Source organism: Mixophyes fleayi, chromosome 6 (assembly GCF_038048845.1).
Source record: "Mixophyes fleayi isolate aMixFle1 chromosome 6, aMixFle1.hap1, whole genome shotgun sequence".
Taxonomy (NCBI): Eukaryota; Metazoa; Chordata; class Amphibia; order Anura; family Limnodynastidae; genus Mixophyes; species Mixophyes fleayi.
Window position 1 is genome coordinate 43075723 of NC_134407.1, and position 20680 is coordinate 43096402.

Below are 20680 nucleotides of genomic sequence, written 5' to 3' on the forward strand. Positions count from 1 at the left end.
AATCACATTAAAAATAATCTGAATTATATTTCAAAACTATATATATGTATATATATTTATATAGTGTGTATGATCTTCAGACACCCTGACATTAAGTTACAAAAACCTTCCCTTATAGAATAGATATTTATGCTCATTTCAAATTCTTTGGTGCTCATGTTATTAGCAAATTTAAGTAATCACTGGAAGGTTCATATGGCCAGAGATTGTGTTAACCTTTATTTAAATGAGTTCTGTGTGAACGTTTGTGATAGAGATTTAGCGGATAATTATTTGTCATTGGCACAGACTGTGAACTGGATTAAAGATATTAACTAACATAATGGGAAGTGTTCTTCATGATTTCAAGGGGAAAAAAATATCGACCTATGGGATTCAATTAGTTTGTAATTAAATCCTTTGGAAGTCAGAGTAATACAAATACAAACAAGGTGTTTCAACTTTGTCTAAAACCAGTTACATTATAGTATGTTTTTTTTAGGGGTAATATTTGAAAAATAAATTGCTTCTCATTAAAATTCTTGGCAGACCATGACTTGGCTGTAGTGGTATTAAAGCTGCACTGCCAGGTAAAGTGAAATAAAATCACCCTCCTGGATCTACAGGGGATTGTACATACACCTGTTTTTTATGGGGGGGCTCCCTCATTTGTCTCACAGCTTTGGCCAAAAGTCAGGTGCTGTATGAAACTGCAAAGGTATGTGTGGCAGCTTCTTATTGGTCCTCCTGCTCACACCCTACTCTGCAGTCTTTTAAAGTAGTTAAATAAATATTTGTGTCAAGTCCTAAGCTACAGAAATGGAGGACATCCAGGAAAACTGTATCTTGATAGATAGCATTGGAAAAACATGTCTTTGGTTTTCGTTTAAAGCGGAAATACTATTGCCTTTATAGAATATCACCATTAGCATTCTCTAGTAGAAATCGTCAGGTCTAAACCAGGCGGTTCAGCTATTTTTTTCTGCTTAGACATACTTGCCAACTCTCCTGGAATGTCCGGGAGACTCCTGCATTTGGGATGGGTCTCCCGGACTCCCAAGAGTGTATGGCAATCTCCCGCATCTGCCCACTTTCTAGTGAAGTGGGCAGAATTACGTCCAAAATGCCGCAATTCTCAGGGAATCACAGCATTTGGCCCCGCCCCTGCTGTAAAATGACATGTTTGTATCATTACGTCACAGGGGGCGTGATTTACAGGTCCCTACACGCTCACCTTCTCCCAAATGCTCCCGGAACCAACTACAAGAAGTTGGCAAGTATGTGCTTAGACCTGTCTATTTGATCACTGAGGGCATAAGAAAGGGTATGAAGTTTTTACTCTTGCAAATACTCTGTGCAACTATTTGTAAGATTGCTGGTTGAGATAGGAGTATTCATCCTGACAAAAGTAAAAATGTTACTATTTAAAGTCCTGCTTTCTATCAATTTTGTACCACTCCGTTCACGTAAATTTATTCATTCAAATGAGTGTGTTCTGGACTGTGGGAGGAAACTGCAACACACACAGGAAGAACATGTAAACATGGGGAGAATATACAAAATCCACAGACTATAAAAATGCATTTTCCTGTTTAAATGATGATTCAAAAAGCATCTTTTAACATTTATTTACTTTTATTTATAAAGCTTCAACATATTATACATTGTGGGGACCATGACTTATATAAAAAAAAAAAACATGAAACAAAAAGTAAAGATGGCCCTGCCCAAATGAGCATCCAATATCATAGGTTGTATACTTTCAAAACACTTAGGGGCTGAAGGAGAGTTGGTCGCAAAATGGGAGCAAATTACTCTTAAAAAAAATAGAAAACTGAGAGATGCGTCCGTGTCTGCATCATCTGCATACATTGACAACAACTGTCTTTTCATCTGTATATATGCCTGTTTTACAACAAAGTCTTCAACATCAGCAAGGATTCGCACCTGACCTATAGGAAATGCAAAAGATATGACCCCTAATAGGCATATATGAGTGTTTCTGCAATCCAACATGAAATTAATTTGCACAAACAGACCTTTACTGTCCCTGGACACTTGATTGCCCCTTCCCTCACCAATACTGCCATTTCAGACACAGGTGGGAGTGAGTGTCAGATGTACACAGGTCTTCTCAGGCACATTTGTGATCTTTTGCTTTCTAAGCATGCGGTGAGCGATTTCACACAAGCTACTCACAAACAAGCATATATCCCACTCTGCACCAGCCCTTTCATCTCTATCACCTCTAACCACAGGTCACTGTACTAATGGTGGGTAGCACAAATGCATGTTTTAGAAGTCGTTTTTTCAGATTTGTTTATTATGTTTTCTTAAACTTAAAAAAGTTACGCTAGGAGCAAGTCTCATCGATATCTTTTATTTTTCTATTTTTATTCCAATCGTAGTACATCAGAATGAAGAAAGAATATTCCTTTTGGATTTAGGAGAAATACGATTAAGAATGGCTTTGGGAAGTATTTATTTTAATTAAAATACCTGTTATAGTGTGACCAGATCAGCTTTACTGGTTGCTGCTTTAGCAACCAGTCCATGTTGTAATTCTGTCACTAATTAATTAATTTATAAGGGATGACCTCGGTTTTTCTTCTATTTTTTTGTTTTTACAAGAAAAGATAGGACATGATCATCATAAAGTTTATCATCATCAAGGAGATCCCAGGGGGAGGTCAGGTGGAAAGTGCAAGAGTGAGCATGGTGACACCATTGTGTCACCATAGCCCCACCTTGTGCTATGTAATGCCAAGATTTATGGCATCAAATAGTAGGGGTGAGCCTGATGATGCAATTTGAGTCATTAAGCCCTACCTCGGCTTGGATCCCTGAGGGTGCTTACTCTTCCAGGAGTTTGGGAGCCTCTCAGAAATTCAGGAAGACTAGGCAAGTATGCTTGGGCTTTTAAATCTGACTGCTGGCCAATTGTACTTGTGAATTAGATATTGAATGGAAATCCAGATTGTAGCTCTCAGTTCAGTTATTGCTTATTTGTCTTCTGTGTCTCCGGTTCTGGCGGTGTACTGTGACAACGGACTTCAGCTGTGAAACCGCGGCTATCTCTTCTTGTATACAGAACTTCGGCTGCTGCTTGCTTACTGTATATTCCTTCTCTGTGCATCAGACTTTGCTTACCCAGGACCAATAGGTAGATTTAAATTTCCAATGCAGGCCTCTGCAATCTTTATCCATCAGACGCTTATCAATTTTCATTGTTGTATAAAAATGATTCAGAGAACAATTTACCTGTTCAACAGGGATGCTTATATATATTTATTTAAATAGCATTAATCGGGTTCACCTGTGTCATTTTGCCTCTGAAATACTTAGGTCTACATGGATATATAAACCAGTGTGCCTATTAAAATGAGCTGTTGTGAATATACTTTATTCAACTTCAGTGGTCAAAGTAGAAGTGGTGGTATGAAAAATGTAATGGGAATGTATGTCAATGGAAATTTTATAGTTTTACAATGAGGGTAGTAAGAGAAGTGGCGGTATGGCATACTATTGTAAACACCTCTGGTTCGACCATGTTCAACCTTCAAATTCTGTAACCTCAGTTTCACTATGTCTTTCTATAGACTGTATATTGACCTTGATTCATATTGTTTAATTTCACTGACTTTTTTTTATCTCTGTTAACGTGCAAGGTTTTATTCACATTAACAGTCTAACATCTCTCTTTAAGGAACATCTGCTCTGTTTCTTACTGGTACTTATCCTGCTATATTGGCAGTTTTAGACTTGATTACAGGTGGTTGCAATTCATCTAGAAGAATATTGATTGGGAATTTGGAAATAGCGCAACCAACAGTTGGTTATATAAAACATTCCACCAACACCAATTTGCTCTGCTCCCGAACTTCCCACTTAATTCACTTGTTATATCTGCTCCATATGTGATGTGGTGAGATATAGGGTTCTATTTACTTAAGGGAGATAAGCCTTCCCCCTATTTTCCAGAGCCCACAGCTGGTGAGAACTATTGCCGGAGGTAGCATCAGTGATGTCCCCCAATTGCTAATGCCAATTCAGCCAGGTGGTCCCCACAGGTAAAAATGTTTTACTACTAAAATAAAGCATTTTTCAAGGTTTTTCTAATTAGAGATTTGTCTCCTTTTTTAATATTAATAACTTTTTTTTATAGAATCTGGAACTGGAAGCCCAAGTCCAGGCTTTTAGTTCCATTGCTCATGCCTGAGCCAGCATGCTGGCTCAAGCATGTGTATAGAGTCTTAGGACTGGGTTCGCAAGTGGCAAGACTTCCCTTTTCGTTCCAAGCTAGTATTACCAGGGATCTGAGCATTGCTCAGCTTCCCCAGTGCCATTTTTTAAATAAATTCAAAATAAAAAAAACTTATTAATGTAGGGAGTCTTAATAATTAGACCCCATAAATCAACAGGCAGCTAAACACCCTCCTTTCTCTGTTTATGCCCAGAAACAAACTATATGCAGTGAATGCAAGTGTATGCAATCCATCTTCTAGCGCAAAGGACACTTACGACAGTCTACGATTTAATGGGCAGAACAGGGTGAGGTTATGGGTGTATGAGCATAGTTAATTTACAGCAAAGGCACTGTAAGCTTAAATATAATAATTTAAATCTTTTCAATTATTTGTTTTACTCCATTTTTCTTTTAGGTTATTTTTATTTAATAACTCACATGAAATATAATGGCCAAACAGCCACAAAGCTATAGTACATAGTTACTAAGTTACTAAGTTTTCTGAGCTGATCATGTGAAATAATAAAGGAAACTCTGTCACCTTGTTATTGTCGATCCAATTCTATAAAACACATACGTGTAGGACTGCACTCCATTTTTACTTTGATTAAATTATTTATGAACACTCTGTATCCCTCAATTGGACACTCCAACTTTTGCTTACAGATTGTATCTGCGACATGGACTATTGAAAAATTTCACATATGCAAATTAATTGTGTTAGGAAATAATCATGGGACTTTAATATTGGTCGTATTAATCATGTAGGTAGGTAGGTAGAGTGCCACTTTTTCCTTGAACAATGCTACCTCTGTTTCTGTGTGAGCAATGGCACTGAGCAATGTCACTGGACACTGGAGAGTGACAAGAACACTGCTACCCCTATTTCTGTGTGAGCAATGGCGCTGGATCTCCTGAAAGGGAGGTACTTATGGAATCCAAAACCTGCTTAATTCGACAACGCAACGATGATGTGTTGCCTCAATTCATATCCGAGGATGCACGAAAGTAATGAGTCGGCTTGCGAGTCTACTCGGATCCCCTTAGTTCGGCTGGGCTCAGTTTTCAGAAAATCGAGCCTGAGCATCTCTAGTAAAGACCCATATAGTATATATATAAATTACACTGGGGCACTGCTCTGCTAAGGTCCAGCTTTCAACATATTCTTTCACTCATCAGGGAAGCAGAGGGGGTGCAGAAAAGGGGCAAGATAATAACTGGTAAAGAACAAATTATACATTTCACTTAATGGGGTTCAACTTATTAAGTAAGAACGCAAGTTAGACCTGAAATTCACCATTTAAATAGGGCCGTACTTTGGTTTCGAACCAGTACAGCACTATTACATACAATTTATGAAATTGATTGTGGAATGTCTGTACATTATATTTTGCTAAAAGTACATACCAGATTCTTCACAAGTAGTCTGTTGAAAGGAAATGACAGAACATGTTTACCAATCTTACTGCAAAAAGCCATCTGCGTTTCTGTAGATGAAATTGCCTTTCTTCCAAACACAAGTGATGTACTGTAGCAAAAACACTACCATCAGATAGAATAAAAATGCGGATTAGTCATTGTTGCTGTAATGTTTTATTTTTGCATACTATTTTCCCCATAAGATCATTCACTGTGCACAAACATACAAATTATTATGACCATGACTAAAATACAGTTTTCATGTTGACAATAATAAAACTCACTCTAATGATAAATAACATAAAAGCTCCTTAGACTATAACATGATGCAGACTGCTGGTGGATTATCATAGTTGGTAAACATCTCTTTCTGGATGAATATGCTGCTGGGTCTTTTTTTCTTGGAAGATTTTAAAGATGAAACAAGAAAAGAGTATGCAGTGCCTGGAGGCATAGGGACAGCTATAACATTCAGAAAACATATCCAAATGTTTAGTGCTACAGTCAAAACATAAAAGAAGGTTTCTAGCTTAAAGAACAGTTTTTCTTTATAGCGATACATAATTGTTGGTTCCATAAGATACCATCTGGTGCGCAACAACATTTTACTGTCTATTTAATTGTATAGACTGCAAGGTGCCTTCAGGCGCCAAGATAGTCTCTTTGCAAGAGTAGATAGATATATACTGTTTGGGATATACGTTATGTATATTTGTCATTTGCAATAGTTACAGTGTGATTTTTACAAATTGACCTCTGGCAAGATTACTTCTCAGGTCAAAAGAGCATTTTTATTATGCATGTACATATATATTTATAGAAAGTGATTAAAGATATACATAATACAGTAACCCCTTTTATGTCCAGAGATGCATTTAGGCGTGCATTCGAGTGCAGCGTTAGTCTCAAACAAAGGTGTCCATTTGTCTGCGCTAGAGACTTGCTCAATTGTTTACCCACCAAACCACCTTGGTTGACAGAAATAGACATTGACCCTTCGGGCCTTAGATATTTAAATGTGGACACTGCTTTTTTGGATACTTCTAAATTTTCATGTACTGTCAAGTGGATACAATGAGACAAACATAATTTGTAACATGGGGTCAGCTATAGCAACTATGATACATGAATTTGCAGTATATGTTATATCTTACCCACTGCAATACCAATTATTTTATGCTTTAATGCAAGTCTTGTTTAAAATTCTTCCATGGCAATGATAGTGGGTTACAAAGGGCATATCTGTCTAGTGTCGTTTTACAAAAGTGCAGACTAATCTATGATTTTTCTTATTTGTGTCCTGAGCTATAAGGTCATTCAATATATATCCTTTATAAATACTGATAAAAGCTGTACTATATGATGGCCCACTGAAATTTATTGGTTAGACCCTTCAGCTGTTTTCCTGCCTCTCAATTCTTGATTGATTGGTGGAAGATTAGAGTTGAGGGAAGTTCCCATGTTTTTGTTTCACACTTTAATTTGTTATTGGGCTATATAATTTTTAATATATTTTATTTTATTAACTCTTGGTTTAACTTGTACAAATCACAAGATTCAAGACAGAAGTTGGATTTTTAAGTAGCTTTTTCACAAAGAGCCTGAGTCATTAAGGAGAGCAAAGCAGAAAATGGAGTAAGTTTGCTCCTGGACAAAATGTTACAATGCAAAGGAGGACAAATTAGTTCATTATTTTGCACATAAGTTAAACACTGGCACACAAATACTTGATATCTTTATTCTTACACTGAAATTTAAAGTTGATCTAGGACATGCCCTACCCCAACTATAAATTTGTCCCCACATTTTAAATTGACCTCCTCTTCAAATGGAACATGGTTTTGCCCAGGTGCAAAATTACTCTTTTTTTTATGCTTTGCTCTCCTTAATAACTGAAGCCCAATATGTACAAGCATGTATTATTTTTTTTAATACATTTACTATAGTTGTAATTACCAATTACTTATTGGATGATATGGTTTTAGTGCAGATTTGTACCTCTGAGCAGCTGAAGTAATAAAGTTCAAATATGTTTCAAAACAGTATAGTCAGTAACCATCACATTCAAACTTACGATCTTTATAAATGAACCTCCAGTGTTTTGCTCCTTTGAATATTTTGAGACCAAACTCATCAAATTCTGAAAAATTACATAACTTACCGAATTGTTATGCACAATCCATTTCTGATCCACCATGCCACAATTTCTCAAACAATTAAAAACATTATGCAAATTAATGGGCTGTCATTGGCATACAATTGGGGATTTGTAAGTGGTTTCTTTTAGTCATGATCTGATGAATTAACCTCCTCTAGGGCCTTTTTCTGCTTCCTGGATTCCTCTATCCTGGTCATCATGTATTCCTGCTACATCTGATATTCTCTATCCTGGTCATCATGTATTCCTGATAACTGTTAATATCCTGTATCCTTGCTCTTCCGTGTAATCTTTGTATGTTTGATATCCATACACCTGCTATGTAATATCCCCTACTCCTGGTTTTCATGTATCCCTGGCATTCAATTTTTCTGTTATATAGTTGCCTGATTTAGCTGATATCTTTGACTACTATGGCATTATACTTCTGATTCATCTCTTATCCTGGATTCTGTGTACATTGTTGTTGTGATACATCTGACATCCTGGACTTCAATTATTTTGTATAGATTCTTGTTACCTGTGATCTTTGAATTATTGTTTGACCTCTTACTGACATATCTCTGCACTGGAATAAATAATATAATACAATAATCTTTTTTTTCCCCATTTATCATTATTGCGTACATTTTTGGAACTAAATGTTATGGAGGGACCTTTTTTAGTTCCACAAACTCCGGAATGCTCTGGCAGTCATGGTGGTGCTGGCCCTTGAAATTCTACAAAAAGCAACCTTTCCTATCAGTCAATGGCTGGCAAGGTTTCCTGGGACTTGTAGTTCCACAGATGTACTGAATGATTTTATTTACTTTACTAAATAAAATAAAATCTACTTTAATTCATACTTGCCAACTCTCCCACATTTTGCGAGAGTCTCCCGGACTCCCGGGTGAGTGTGGCAATCTCCCGAATTCTGCCCACTTCACTAGGAAGTGCCCCACTTCCTAGTGAAGTGGGCAGAATTAACTCCCAAATGCCGCGATTCCCGGGGAATCGCGGCGTTTGGCCCTGCCACCCGCTGTCAAATTTTGCATCATGACATCACAGGGGCGGGTCCAAAATGATGCACATTTTGGAGCCCCGCCCCCGTCATGCCTACCTCCCATGACAGGCTCCCGAAAGCCAACTATTCAAAGTTGGTAAGTATGCTTTAATTCCTTTAATTTCTTATCCTGACACCATCCTCAGGGGGTGCCATGGTGCTAGGATGCTTATCAGCATACCCTTGGGGGGCTCATTTTTTTTGTGGGGCACAGTGTCGGAATCCCATTTATACTTTGGACATCCCAGCCTAGAATAGTTTGACACCTGTTGTCAGTTTTGCAGGGGAGTAAAAAATTCCTGACACACAAGCACTGCTGCAGACAGTGTTCGTGTGTACAGAACGTACACTGCCTGCTTTAAACAGGAGAATAGCTTATAAGAACTGAGTTCGCAAAGCACCTGTATGCAATATATGTCTGCTCATTGCTGCTCAGGGTAATGGGGCCTCTTTATTACTACTTCCCACTTTTCATATAATTTAAATGTTTAAGAATAGACGGTATATATGCATTCTTTGTGCAAACAATTATTGTATTTACTACTTGATTAAAAATGTTGATTCCAAATGTATTTTTGGGGCTGACACTATTGACAAAAGCACCATGTAACATCCAGAAAAATATGTAAAACTTTTTTTACTTTAGCAGAAATCACATTTGTGTTCCCACTTTCTGGCAATACTTTTATAAATGATGTACGTATCACAATAGCTTCAATGAAAAGTAGACCATGCTTAGCCACTGTACTTTTGTAAAGGGCAGAGTAGAGGTCAGGTTCTGTCTAGTTATCAGATCTTATAAAACGTGTAGTAAAATTCCCCAGTTGTGATTTCATGTCACCTATCATTTTTAAAGTAATGCCATTACAATGGTTAACACATTAGACAGCACAGCAGATTCCGCTGATGTTTCAAAACAGCAATAATGCAACACAAAACCTTTATCACAAGTGACATATAATTTGCTCTGCTTTCTAAAAGGCAATAAAATAATAAAACAAAATGTGGGAGGGCGATTTAAAAGACAGCAAAAAGGAAAAATGAAAGTTAACAAAAACGGTAGGATATTAATTGAAAAGTGAATGCATGAACATCAAGGCACAAAGAAAGGCAAACAAAAAAAGGTACAATAGTATATCCTTCTGTTAACTTTTGTATTACGAAAAAGTTAAATTGACTATGAACAATCCTGTTATTGTAAAAATGTTTTTTGCTTGTATAAGCAACATATGGGGTAGACTTTATTCTGTGGTATACCACTGTGTGTTTATAACAGAATATTATCCCACCCCTATAGTTTTTAGGAAATTGTAACATTTTTGTTTTTATTTTATTCTTAATTTTAACAGTACAAACAATAACAATCTCCTATCAGAGTAAAGTCATCATTTATTTGCATATTTTGCACATAATTTTATATAGTGCTGTACACAGAAATGAATCAATTATAAAACCTATGTTTTGTGCTTAGGACACAGGGAGACACAGAGCCTGATTTAGAGTTGATTGAAGAATTGCGTCTTAAGTCTTTTTAGATGCATCTGTGGCAAAAATGTGACCCCAATTATCTTCAACTTGCAAACTTGCAACAGGCCATTGGGATGTAGAAAGATATAAACTAGTGAAAATCAGGCACATCTCTATGAGGAGTGGTTAACTTGCTTCTCCAGGTCCTAACTATACTAGAGCAATGAAAAAAATGAGACTATTACAAAAGTCACATTTTTATGTGGCGCTAATGCACTTGTGTCCAACTCTTAATTAGGTCCACATGAGGGATCATTTGCTAAGATTGCATTTAGGTGCAACATTTGCACTTAGCCATATAAGACACTTGCTATCATTGTCTAACTTGCTCTTTAAATATAAAACTGAATTGCTGTTTGGTTGCTTGGTTCATATTTTGCAACTAAACTCCATGTTATTAAAGGAATCCTTCTGAAATGTCCACATTTTCTAACAAGTTTCTTGGGGTAGATTTATCAAACCTTCTAAAAAACCGAAGTGGAGCTGTTGTCCATAACAACCAATCAAATGTTAGCTATACTTTTAGAGTGTACTAGATAAATGCTAGCTAGAATCTAATTTGTTGCTATAGTCAACACCTGTACCTTTCCTTTTCAGAAAGTTTGATAATTCTATCCTTTAGTGTTAGCTACTTGTATAAAAAACCGCTCCATTTGTAAATGAATTACTGTGTATACTGGTATGAGATGCAGACTATGTTATCGTCTTACTCAAAGTTGTAAAATTGCGTTATTTTGCATCACACAGTACAAATCAACATTGCTTTGAGATGTTTATTAAAGAGTGTTGTCAAAATAGAAAAAAATGCTTTCAAGTTCACACTATATTGTTTTGTAATCTAACTGCTGAATTACAGAATGCAGCTTATACTAGTTTTAATGTACTAACATGCACTGGAACAATAGAACGATTAGGAAAGTACAAAAAAACTAAATGGAAATGAGTCCATCAAGATTTTTTTAAAACTCCACAATTTTGTGCCAATTCTAAGGTACAAAAAACAGACATTTGTGAGTAGATATAAAGGTTTTGTTTAAAAGCCACAAAAAGAAGAACATTTGCAGGTGGGCATTTAGAAAGTAATTAAAGTAAACAGATGATGTGAAAACCCATTTGAGTACACTGAGATGATAATGAGATTCTCAGTTTAGCCAGTAGTATTAAAGGAATGTGATCACATAATCAAACATATAGCAACAAAAGGTGACATAAGGTAGTTCTAGGACACTCTGTATGTGAAACCAGGCTTAGAGATTACTTTTAATCAACATAGTATCTCATTTAAGGCTTGATACTTTCTATTTCTGGATGCTATTCTTGTAGACAGGTAAATAACTTGACAGTGAAAAAATTGGCAGTGATACATTAGCTTCCAGATCAGCAAGATGCATAAAAGATACATTTAAACAAAGAAAAGAAGAAATATCTAGCAATCTTTATATTTTCTTTCAACTGAGCAAAAATAAATATGTATTTATTTCATGAGTGGCTCTTATTCCCTTTTAACTGCAATTGAAAATGAACAAACATAAACAAAGCCAATAATAATGGAAAACTGAAAATCATGTAGCCTGGGTTACACAAAAATAGTACGGGTATATGTCCATCAGTGTGTGCCAATGGAAAATGATTTGAGACAAAGTAACCATAAGAGCCATGATAAATATTTTTCTGAAAGGACCCTACTGAACTTAGATACTTGAGGGTAAAATGTACCATATTCTCCAGCCAATCATCCAAACTGGTCATTGGGTTCAAATGGCTCCTTCTGAAAATCCTAAAGGAGGAACATCTTTAATAATGGTTAATAACTTTTCTTAATTTTCAGAAACAGTACCGGGTGTTCCTAGAAATGACTATAACATCCCCTTTCCTCTGTTAGGGTGTGTGTGCCAATCCTTGTGTATCCTGTCTGCAAATGTGGGGTGGTGTCCTGGAGTTAGCAATGCCAGAAAGAGACCAAGGACCCCTCCGTCACCCCACACTACCACAGGCACATACAAAAGAAATATTACTACTCCAAGCTGGTCTTTAGAAGCCTTACTGGCACATTTATTAGTAAGGAGTAGTGTCCTAAAGTTTTTGCAGATTTTTTACATACAAATATACCTCTCTAAACACAATAACTATTACTAGTAACATATACCAAACTCCATCAGTTACTTTAACTTTGCTAACACATATCACACAAAAGCAATTGAATATTAGACAAATACATACAATCATGTAGCCTTTGTTAACAGGCAGTTCAAATACAGATCATTTCTTCTCTTTCCCAGGTGCTTTCATGAAATACATTCCCTAGTCCGTTTTTCATACAATTTAACACAAATGCATGGTGCAATTTACACCCCGCTGCTTCCTTCCCTTTTCTTCTGGATAAAGTAACTTTAATGAAAGCTGGCTCCTCAACACACAGTTCTAGACTTTCCCACAGATAGCAAATAATGCCAAAGAGTTTGGTGCAGTTTTTCTCAGTTTTAAACTGAGTCTCGGTCCCCTATCTCTCCCTACACATCACCATTGTTATTATATCACAGTTCCACAAAAGGGTATTATACAATATTCTTCAGGTCTTCCCACCTATTCCTTAAATGACTATTAACACAATACACAGTCCAAGCAAATAAATAATAAGGTAACATGGGTTACATATCCCCATTGAGCTACAGTATCTGCATCCAAGATGTCTCCTCTCTGTTCAGGTGTCCGGTAAGTCTCTCTCAAGCTCTCTGGGGTTTCAGTTTAACTCAGACCACGCATTTAGCTCTCCAGTGGTCTTGCTGGAGAAGACTCCCTCAGGATGTCTGTCTCCCTGAGTCCCCCTCAGAATTCCAACTGCTGTTGTTACCTGTTCCTTCACAAGCTCCTCCTCCACATTGCATACTGGGAGATGTAGTTTTCTGGCTGTAGAAGGAGGCATCCAAAGTAGTTCTCTGCCTTTGGAGGCATCCAAAGGGCATGTTTGGCCCATTCTGGTTGCTGACACCACATAACTAAACCTCAATATTTTCTCTGTTTTCAAATATTTACCAATTTCCCAGTATAACTCCTCTTATATTATTTTTAACATTTATTTATAAAGCACCATCATTACATAGTACCACGCATGAAAGGATTCATTTTACAAACAAATTGCATACAATGATGTAATAAAGAAACCAATATTTCCCAGCCAAATAAAGAATGTATAAAATAATGGATATATAATATGTCATTCTCAGTATCTGTATCTGTTCTTATTCTATGGTATTTGTAAATGATAGAGATAATTCTCCTTGTGAGGCTAAAAGGTGAAATTTTCCAGGTAAGCTTTTCTAATTCCTGTGCTGAGCCTATTTTGGGCTGGTTACATTCCAACATCAACAAAGTTGCAGCAAAATCAATTTCAAATTGTTTATTTTTCAGAAAATAACTTTAGTTTGATTATACTTCTTTACGTGGCAAAGAAAATCTACCCAAAATGTCCCAAAAAGTTTTTTCTTTCATTGACATTGCAAGAAAGTGAACTACAAGCAAATGTGTGCATTCTTTTCTACACTTCACCAATACATTATTTGCGGTTCTTACTGTGGCTTCAATCCACCTTTCAAAAACAGGAAAAAGCATACACTGCCTTGACTGAAATTCATAAAGTGTGTAGGAATAATATAGGCAGCCAATTTTTAAAAACAGACATCCTTCCACATCAAATGAGGGAACCCTTGAGTTTAAAGAAGCCAGGATGGAAGAGATTTGAGCATTATAACCTCTCCAATCTCTGGACTTCTTAACACTTTCTATACTGTAAGGTGTGGGGTCCTGGGCTTCATAATATTTTCTGTAGTATAGAGTGTGATCACCAAACAATAACTACTAAGAGGCAACAACATATGATATTGTTATATGGCACCCCTGGTTCTCACAAGCAGGAAATACCAATGGGGGACTGATAAGTATTATTTTTAATTATTTGAACACCATCAGAAAGAGATTCAGAAATGACTCAATGTATGCTTTCATGTTCATTTCATAAATTAATAAAATGCACTGTTTGCAATAATATATGCACCAGATTTTTTTTCCTGCTGTTTGTAGATCACACTGAGCAATAAATTAGTGCAAATAACATTTTCTTTTATTACAACATATATAGAACTTTGTCACCTACTTTAAAGGCTGACATTGCAGAATTTATATAAACCTTAATAGTTATATTACTCACATGTATGAACACAATTCTCATGCATGTAGATTTTACATTTCTTAGATTTATTTTCTGCCTTTAGCTTGTCCAGGCTATGTTACCTTTGAAATACCTAGGAAGTGCTTACAAATATGATACAATTTGGATAATTTGGTTTGAATCTCTAGCTACTGTTATCTGTCTAATAATTGTATAATGTTTTATATAAGACTGGTTAACATGATACACTATGCAGTGCATCTATATGCACAATAGCATATACTTTTGTGGGTCAAAACATATATGAATATGAGCACATCCTTATTGAGTATTGTTATGGTCCCTTTGTACATCCAATGTGTGTAGCGCTTATGGTCTTGTGACAGTTTTTTGGGTATAGAGGTAAAGGCAGTTGTGCTCCATGGCAATTTAGAGATTTGGCAGACCCAAGAGAAAGGGCATGTGGCAATCCAGAGTGTAGTCAGTTCTAACCGAAAGGTCTAGGCAGGAAGCAATACAGAGATTGGTCAGACACAGACAGCAATCCAAATTGTAGAAATTGATTGTGCCAAAGAATAAAGTACCTTTTTCCGAACCTTCTTCAACTGCTGAGTTGTTACGAACTTACCTTCTCCTCGTTCCACCGCCGCTTTGTCTGACCCGGAAACCACTCTTCCGGGTTCGGCGGTCACATGCCTGCAACTTGGGGCGGGGGTTTTGTATCCCTGCAGGTATTTAAACTTCACTCTGACACTCGGTGAGTGTCAGAGCAACTTACCTGCTTCTTAGCTCCTGTTCTCCTCGGGGATCCTTGTGCCTGCTTTTTCTGTGAGTGTTCCTGTGTACCAGTCCCTGCCTGTTTCACCTTTCTGGATCTCCTGTCCCTGTGTACCGACCCGGCTTGCTGACAGTTCCTGATTGCCTCTGACCCTGACCCGGATTGTCTGAAGATTCTTCGCCTCCGCATAGTACCTCTGCCGCTCCTGTGTACCGACCCGGCTTGCTGACAGTTCCTGATTGCCTGTGACCCTGACCCAGATAGTCTGACGATTCTTCGCCTCCGCTTTTGTACCTCTGCTGCCAGCCTGTGAACCGAACACGGATTCCGTCACGCTGAGCCTGCCAGTCGATTCTGTACGATTCTGTAGTTCCTCCGTGCACCAGTACCGGCTGTCTGACTACATCTTCTCTACTCACTGCTCCTCCCACTATACTACATCTTGAGGTGAGCCTGAGGGCCGCTACCTGCGACTTCCTGCAGCTAAGTCCATCACGCCTTGCAGCAGTTCTTGGTGAACACCGGGGAGTTTGCTAGATTCCGCACCTCAGGTAAGCCAGCGCTAATCAAGATTAGTACCAAATCCAGCTAATCAGTTACATGAGTGGAATGCCCAAACTCAGGGATATCAGAGGTCCGCAAAGAACAAAAAGAAAAGGATTTTGGGTGATATTTAAAATCTGGCCAGACAGGTAAAGCCAGGATTGCTATTGAAATGAGCCCTCTCTTCTGGTTTTGTATCTACTTTAGCTGTTCCCCAATGGTCACTGCTTTCACCATTCTAATAGCTTTCAAAACCAATTAATGTGGAAGGTTCTTAAGTTCTCCCCCTCCCTTTGTCTAAGGCTACCACATAATTTACAGGGCCTGACTTTTCATAACCGTGTATGGGCCATCCCAGGTTGCCTGTAATTTATTTTTATGGATTGGAATGAGTACCTTGACTTTTTATCCTACATGAAGAAACAGTCAGTATTTAACTTATGTGCAAAACAGAAAACTAGCTTGCACCCCTTGCATTGTAACATGGTTTTGTCCAGGAGACTGAAATAAGATACCTCTTCATTTAAGATCCTTAATGAATCAGGCCCCTGGTAAGCATCTCCCGATGGAGAGAGGTGACAACAGGTCCCAAGATAGAGCAACAGCCTGCTTCCCCAGGTACAGGATACCAATGATCACCGGGTCTGCTGGCAGAGAACAGAAACTCAACACCAGTCAGCCCCTTTCAGGGATTAATCCTCAGAATAAATACCCCTCCCCCTTTAGTGGCTCCTTATATCCATGGTCAAATTCGCACAGTGTTTTCCCTTTCTTGGACAAACTCCTGGGTCACTTCTTCTTAAACATTGGTGGGTGCTGACCAGGGTAATACTTATCTCACCCCACCTTCACACAGTCCCTCCTGAAATTAAACTTGTCCATGCTTTTGTTACATGTCAGGGCTTCCAGCTGTCACTCACTTTCTGTCCCTTCCTTCTTGCTTCCCACATGTGTCTGCAATAATTTCTCCCTCCTGTCTGCTGGGCGCAATTTAAGGACTGGTCCTGGGGTGACAGTGCATGTAATCCTGCTGACTGACAGAGCGATGGGAGATATTAGCTTTGCAGTGTGGCCTTGTATCGTCAAATCCTTAAACACAAAATAATGGTGACACACCAGAAAGAGAGAGTGAGGAGCTATTTTAAGCAAACTCAGTCCAATGGAAATTCTCTGACCAGTCATCCTGCAGATCTGAAATAAATTACTGAAATACTACTTCAAGGATTGATTAGTGCATCTAGTTTGTCTGTTGGTCTTTTGGTGATAAGGGAGGAAACTGACAAATCAATCCCTGGATCCAAGAGGATCTCCAAAATCTGGAAAGGAACTGACATTATTTGTCCAAAACAATATTTTTAGAAATACCATGTAATCTGACAACATGCTGAATAAAGAAACAGGTAAGAACCTTAGCAGTAATCCAGTAATGGGCACAAAATTCTTAATCTTACTAAAACAATACACATTCACCCAGGTAGTATTATAGTGCTTTGTATGGTGACTCAACAATAAAATATATGGACAATTGAGTCCAAGGCTTAGTAGGGACAGTTAAGAGTATGAGTTTACCAATAGGAAAGGTTCCAGGAATATTTCAATTTATTGTAGGTCCTTTTGGCCCATATAAACATTACTGAATGAAAGCACCCTCCATTCAATGTTGCCATACCTCAGAATGACCATTTTAATGGTAGTAATTCCTAATTCCCAATATCAAAGTTCATGTCCAGGAACAGGACACTTTCTAGAAAAATATGCGCAAAGACGTAATTTTTTGTAATGGATACTGCTCTCAGAAATGAGTGCTCTAGTGCCAATGCCTGAAGCATATACTTCTACAATAAATTGCATATTGGTATTTTGGTGCTTACCGACTGATGTCATAAAGGTTGTTTTTAAAGATTCAAAGGCTGAAAGGACCTGTGGAGACCAGTCAGCAGGGTTAACCCCTTTCTTGGTCACTGTTGTGAAGGGGTAAAAATGGTGGAAATTTTGTTTATGAAACGTCTGTAGTAATTAGCAAAACCCAAACGCTGTGTATGGTCTTAACATCAGGTGGTAGAGTCCGCTTAACAATAGTCTGCACTTTAACATTGTCCATATGAAATCCTGGGTGAGATAAAATGTAACCTAGGAAATAAACCGCATTTGCACCTTGGCAAAATCTTGCTGAATTGGAGGGGAGGTAAATTTAAAATGTGATGGCAGATCTATAGTTGGGATATGGCATGTCCTAGATCAACTTTAAATTTCAGCGTAATAATAAAGTGATCAACTATTTGTGTGTTACATAAACAAACAGTCAGTATTTTCCTTATGCGCAAAATAACACACTAATTTGCATCCTTTGCATTGTAACTTTGCTTAATGAATCAAGCCCATTGACTCCAAATTCACATTTTCTACTTTAGCATATAATCGATTTTCTCTCAATTTGTCTAATACCAGTGGTCGAAGTGGGGGTGTATATGGTCACCCCATAGCACCTCTTCTCCTACTGCCTTCATTGTAAAACTATTAAATTCCATTCACATATATTTTCCTTACCACCTCTTCTAAATTTCCACTTTCACCACTGTCTAATACTATTTTAACCTGATGTTCCTGTTCAGTTAAAAAAGAAGAAAAAAATACAATATCATACACATACACAATTAAGAATTTTCCAATAAATTTTCTACAAATGTCATTAATAAAATCCTGAAATACTGCTGGGGCAATACATATTCCAAAGAGCATAACCAGATACTCATAATTCTAACATAGTGTAGCATAGTTTTAACAGTCTTGCATTCATCACCTTCACATATTGTAGTAAGGTTATAGTCAACCCCCTTAGATTGAGCCCTCTGTAATCAATGCATGGATATAGGCCTCTATATATTTTTGGACACAATAAAGAAACCAACACCAATTTGTCATGTTGTTTCTCAATAATCTCCCTAAGACTCCATGGCCTTAGATTCTGGGTCTGACCTAACATACATCTTACTTTTAGGAAGAATGGAAAAAACTAACATTGTGTATGACCAACCTACAGGAATGGAAGGGGAGTATATAAGAAGAAAATGTTTTCTTCCACATGCAGATTGCACACAGTTAACATCACATTATGTGTTTTATAGATTATAATAACTCCAGATAAAGTACTATCATCTAATTCAAAAAGACTAATACTAGGGCCTAAAACAATGGCAAGAAATTTTCAAACATTTACACTATATATATTAATCAATAATTCCAATAATTCTAATTAGCAAAGGGAAGTAGCTGTTGCCAAATAAAACCTGTAATCTCTAAATGATTGTGTAGAACTGAATGCATTTTAAGATAAATGGTGAGTTATGGTTTTGAATAGATGTTGAAAATCTACTGTTTATGGGATTTAAAATAAATTCCTCTCTTTATCTCCTTCTTTTCTTCTTCAAGTTTATTATAGTGTATTTTAAATATATGTATTATTATCATAGTAGAGAATGTATTATGTTATATGATGTTATCTGTTTCATATGAATACTAGATTAACAGCCAAAAATTATATTCCTATATTTGTTATATTAAAGTTTGAATACCAAACGTGAAATATTTATTTGAAGCATTGTTTTGCATATTTTATTTTATTTTTAAAATTTAAAAAAAATTGATTGTCATAGAAGAGAGTTAATTAATCATCTGGTTTTTGATTGTATGTAATGTTTTTAAAAGGAAGTCTAGCTCTGGCAACACTACCTCTGATGAAATCACAGTGTTTGTGAAGAACCCCGTAAGATTGTCTGCCAATAGGAACAATGTGCATTTTAGATTGTGGAATTCATGAGGAGAAACACCAACATTTGAAGGAGTGTATGCGGTACGTTATCTTTTTTTCCATTTGGGAACAGAAATCTACTGTGAGTAAATACACTGTTGTAGTTTGGAGACTATGTGCAAATTATCAAGAGTGAACAGAGGTGTCCGTGGCCGACGGAGAACACAACCATCCTTAAGTCACAGAGCAGCTGCGTTCAGCTTTACTTTAGTGTCTGTATAAGTTGGAGTTGTAAGTAGATCCAATTGTTAACATTGTTAGTTTGGAATACTCCTCTCAATTCTTTTGGTCAGCATTTGATTTCATAACAAAGTAGTGAATTAGTGAAAGGTTTAGAGACCTGAAGGTTGAAAGTTTGAATCCTGAACGTGAAATATTTACTTGAAGGATTGTTACAACTTACAGACTGCCTATGTTTTACTAGTGCACTGTAGATCCAATGATACTATTGAATAGCCCATCGGGTTTCTAATTGTATTAACTTGATTTTTTAAACTAGTTTTTAAGTATTTTTAATTATTTCTGATTATTGTGTATATATCTTTTGCATGTCTTTTACATTAATTAAATTTCTATATGTGGTTTGATAAATCTGTGGTGGTATGATTTGCTTGCTATATGAGATTTGAGCCTTTCTTAACTGTCTATATTGTTCTAATTTCAATAGAGATTATCACACAACAAATCTCCAGAAAAGCTGCAATCACCAGTACCAAGTTTATTCTAAAGTGACTTTTTTAATAATTTATTTTGTTCTGAGAATTCATTTGATTTATTAACAATTTAGTATTTAAGTCTCATAGAAGCTCCCATTTTTTTAATCTTTTTTAGATAAATATATATTTCTTTTTTTAGAGTTGACCATTTATTTTATAAAATAAGTTTGTTGTATGCATTCTGATGTGATGTAACTATGCTCGTGCTCATGCTTGTGCTCTATTTTAAACTGCAGGTTGCGTTCCAATTTAAATCAGGCCCAATCAATGGATTGTAGGCTTGTGAGCTGCGTCTTCTT